Raw genomic sequence first — 5,132 nt, forward strand, 5'->3', positions numbered from 1 at the left:
AATATATAAAAATATACAGTGATTATGACAAAAATCTTCATGGCTTTAGTGTAAAATATCTCCTTACCTTCTCATGGTTTAGTCTGTATGCCGATATGTTGGTCCAGCATTGGTCGTCCATTACACCATCCTTCACGTTATGATAGAAATGTCCACTTTCTTTATCAAGAATTAATTCAAATAATTTAATATAGAATATGCTGAGTAAGCTAAAAGCACACGTAATTATCCCAGGTGGCATACGATTGTGCAATCTACAGTTACACTGAAAAAAAGTATAACATTGGATTAAAAAAAAGTTCTGTAATTTGTTATATTTAAAATTATTGGTTTATATCAATCTTTTAACTTAAAATTTTAAATTGATACAAACAAGTAATTTTGTAATGTAACAAATGAAAGAAGTTTGTTAATTGATCAGATTTTTTATTTTTTCAATGTAGGCAAAGCTCAGTGCTGCCTCACCTCGCAGCTGTAACACGAAATATGCAAAATACAATGATTTATAGAAAAAAAAAAAATCTAAAGAATATTTTAAAAGTATTAGAATCAGACAGACAAATTGCATTTATATGGCATATTAGTAGACAGTGTTATTATTAATGCATCATATAATGGCAGGTGAGGATGACCACACGTTCCTACTGGAGCATCAATGACACAATTTAAATCACAATTATTAATATTTTATTGTTTTTCCACTTAATCCAAAAATCCCCCAAAATATTGTATTTTTTTCCACCACCCAACTGTTGCAACACGCAGAGTTGTTATAAATATAAAATAAAGCACACTTTTTAACATGGGAGTCAATGAAACCTTTTGAAACCAGCCTCTAGTGGTCATTTGAGGAACTACAACGTTTGTTACTTCCTGGTTTGCTTCTCATCCTGGAACAGAAGGTGGGGATTTGTCAGACTCCAGCATCTGTTGTACTGATAGCCACTGAAAGCTCTTTACACTCAGTGGCCTCCAGTTGATCAAGGTATGGGTTTCAGTTCTGCAACCGCCCTTTGGGTGTTGGATAACTACAGTCACCTCTCTTCCAGAGCATCTCCCAGCCCTTCAAACATTGATGGACGTCCAGGATTACATGGGATCATAATTGATAAGGGTCCAGGTACAAATTTAACTCTAGAGAAGTTACCCATGACTCGTAAAAAACACATGCTCATTGACATGCCGTAACTCAGTAGACCTTCAAAGAAGGTCAATACTGGAGCTAAAGCTCTGGTGTTGAAAGGTTAACTTTATGTCCAAACTCCGTCAGTGTCCAAGAAAATTAAGAAATACCCAGATCTGCCTCCATGCCTCACTGTTGGCAGGTTGTTTTTCCTTGTTAGGTTTTTTCTTCTTTCTTTAGTCGTAACGCTGATTTAAAGTCTCACTCCAACCATATTGTATTCAACATTTTTCACACTGATCTTTTAATTATGAATATGGTGTTTTAAGTCAAAATCCTGTGTTCTTTTTTAAGACATATTTTATAAACAGCGGTAGCGGCAGTAGCTCATTAAAAATACAATTCTGGTTTGTAGGCAGAACTGCTGATACAACAACCCCGCCCCCCACCCCGTCACTGCGAGCTCCGTTTGAGCGCTTACACACGAGCTGATAGCTTTAAAATATCATTAGCCGCGCAAAAATAACAGCGAGCAATATTTGATAAATCCAGTCGTACTTGAATATGAAGAGAGCAGGTTTGGGCACATCCATTTCAGTAGCTGCGTAATTAGTCTAAGGATTTTCAAGCATCCAGTATTCTTATCCAATGGAATTTCAATTAAGAAACCCAGAAACCAAGTTTTAATCATAACCTGTTTCATATAGGTCCTCTACTATGAGGAAAATGCTACAAGAATATGTTAAAAACACAAAAATACAATTTTCATTGGACTGGGTCTTGACGCTTGTAGCTACCAGCTAAAGCTTGAGTTCTCTAAATCCAAAATCTTCTGCCTTAAAAAGCCAAAAGCCAAAACCCTATGAGACTTCTATAGAGAAATAGACAGCTGTTACTCAGTCATTATCTGTGTCAGAAAAACATTTTTTTAATATATTCTGGCTAATCCTAATTTTTTAAATCTTACTTTTTCTATAGCACAAGTTATTCAAGTTATAAACTGGCCAATCAGATGCCTCAACAAAAGCTAGCAATGCTTGCTGGCCACCACGTCCAAAGTTTGAAACACTTGACAAACTTATAGCTCATTTTCAAATGGTAGAGGTACGAATTTACAACAGGCTCACTCCTGAATGGTTGACTCAGATGAACTTGGACCAATCACAGCTTACTGATGTTGTCTGGTTCCAACATGCTGGCATTCGTAGTGTGGATAAAATGGCGTTTAAATTAACTTTATTTGGTTGGAACCATAAATTCTAATAAAAGTGGAAGCAGAATGAATAAGAAACTGATCAAATCAGATGTGTGGTTTCACAAACAGCTCTTTATCTATATTTTAGTTATTATTACAAATCATGGCATTTCCCTATCCTCTAAACTTGTGTGCACTTTAGCAGCTCCAGTAAAGATGTCCGATGGGCTAAAGTGTGTTGGCTTTCAGCATCACCAGCAATAGGTTGTAAAACACGGCACCAGATGGTGACACAGAGAAGATTTACCATTTTATTAAGCTTGTTCAGTTATGCTTGAACTAAAGAGCTTTTTAGTGGGTCAGTGTTTTGACAGCTAGAGGGGAGGGAAGATTTTCTCTTCCCATCGCTGAAAGGGGGTAAATCCTGACATCAGTTTAATCAAAATGAGCTTCTATTTTGCCATGATCTAATTTCCTGCCATTGAAGCGCTCTAATGCCTCCCCACGTCACCGCAGCAGTTGCTGGAGGTAGCGTCCGGGCTCCCTGGAGGGCGCGATGGAGGTGTTTGGGGCCAGGTCGCAGCGCTGCTTTTTAGCAAGAGCCAGAGCTGAGAGCTCTCTTGTTTCTCGAGTGCAGACGGGGTCTCGCCGGGGCCACGGTGCGGTGAAATGGAAAGCATGCCATTCCCTGTTCCGCTTGATGCCGAGTGACTCTGAGAGGTTGTGTCATGTTCCTTGGCTATTGACTCAATGACTTGGGACTTGACGAGGGAGACCTGAACTCGTGCGAGCTCTCTGCGTGCTGACAGAGAAATGTGTCTTCCACTTGTCTTCACATTGACCTCAGGACTCTGCCGGACTGACGTGTCCACGTCCCCAAAGTTTCAACTCCTGAACCCAGAAATGACCTTTGCACGACCTCCCCTGCCTCTCGTGCTCTTGTTTACTTTTACTCTGACTCCCATTGAAACGGTTCTCTCATTCGGAATCTTTGTTTTTGCTCCCTTTTTTCTGTCATTGCTACTTCTCTGTGGTCATAAAACATATTATTCACAGTGTCAGTGGGTTAAAAAGTCAAAGCACAGAGGAAGCATAAGCTATTAACCGGTGTCCAAATGACGGCAGAGGGAGCCCGGCCTTCACGGCTGCGTCTGCCCTGGAGATCAGACAGAAGACAAAACAGGCGCCTGACCTTCATACGCTGGAAAAATTAACAGATCTTGACTTTCCATACTGCCGGTGAGCAGAGGGATCACTCTGTGCGTCTGACTAATGCCTTGCTCTGTGACGTGGCGCAGACAGCTGGCCTGATTTATTGCAAGGTTCTCCATATTGTTATAAAAATAACCCCCCCAACTCAGTCCCTCAGCCCAATTATGCCTTTCCTCTTCATGCAAAAAAGGTCCATATTCAAAAGAGGCTGTGAATTGCAAATCCAGTTCCTGGCTGTCTTTGCTCTTCTCTAATCTAATAACGCGATCCATCATTTCAGCAGCGACAGCTCCACATGGAGGGGAGGAGAAGGAACCCCGCAGAGGATTACAATCAAGATGTTTACACCCCGAAAGAAACTCCTACAACAGTTAAACTCAGTTATTGATCGAGTTAAAGCCTCCAAAAGACTTTGCTGCTCACACTTCTCAAGTCTGTCAATAGTGGTTTGTAACCTGCAGTTATGCAGTTGACATCCGCAGCTGGAGAAACTCCTCCTGCTTGATGGTGGCGCTGTTGTTTGAGTTATGATCCTGTTTCTGAATCATCCATTACCCTGATGAGCCTGCAGCCCCAGAGCCGTGACAGCACAGCCACACGACGAGCGAGACGGCCTACTGCCACTGTTTGTTCTGCTAAAGCATTCATCACACTAATTACCCACAGTGCCGAGCAGCTTCTGCACCCCAGCGAAGCTCCGGCGACTCGTTTGGAGGGGAGGTGAGGCGGGAAAAGCTCAGATGGGCCCAAAAACTGGAGGCTGTCCTTTCTGTGTGTCATAATTAACTCAACACTCCGGGATCTTGACAAATTGGAGTGATGAATCTTTCCTTCATGGATAGATCCAAATGCATGATCAATGAATGAAAGAGGGTATTTTCAGAGTGAGCTGCAGAGCAGCTGTGACTGACCCGACTCTGACAGACGATCCTGTTTTCCTATAGTCTTTGCCCTCCTCTTTATTGTGTTATCTCTTAGTTATCCTAATGTTTTTAACCATAATAAATAAATGCAGGCAAACTTAGTAAATACAAAAGAAGGCTCCTCATGAAAAATGTAAAGTATTTATTTACTCCATTCATTGCTGTATCACGAATAAACAGCTATTCTTTAAATGTGGCTTAAAGCTAAGTCACTGATATAAATCTAATACACATATATGACAGGACAAAAAAAACTGTAAAGCTTTGGAATCCATGGAGCTACAGTGATCCATTACAGATCCATTATACATAAATAAAGAAAACCCTAAATAGTGGAGAACCTTCCTGATCCAACCATAAGAAATGACCTCCAAAAATCTCCCAAGCAAATTGGGAGATCTCTTGCATTTGGTACGGCTCTTTTTATGTGTAATTTTGAAGTCCCACTCAGATCATCTTTTGATGTATTGTAAAAGCGCTCCCATCGCTCTTTAAATTATAATTATATCGTTTTTATTTAAAAAAAAAACATGTTTGTTTTCTAGAACATAGTTTCTGCAGAGCGTCAGGATTTCATTCCAAATTATTAGAAAGTTTTGGGCAGGACTTCTGGCACAGAACAAGCCCGCCACCCTTTCCTGTCGCCAATAATGAAGAGGTCTCTGTTTACGCTCTCTCT

The sequence above is a fragment of the Oryzias melastigma genome, linkage group LG3 (assembly GCF_002922805.2).
Source record: "Oryzias melastigma strain HK-1 linkage group LG3, ASM292280v2, whole genome shotgun sequence".
Taxonomy (NCBI): Eukaryota; Metazoa; Chordata; class Actinopteri; order Beloniformes; family Adrianichthyidae; genus Oryzias; species Oryzias melastigma.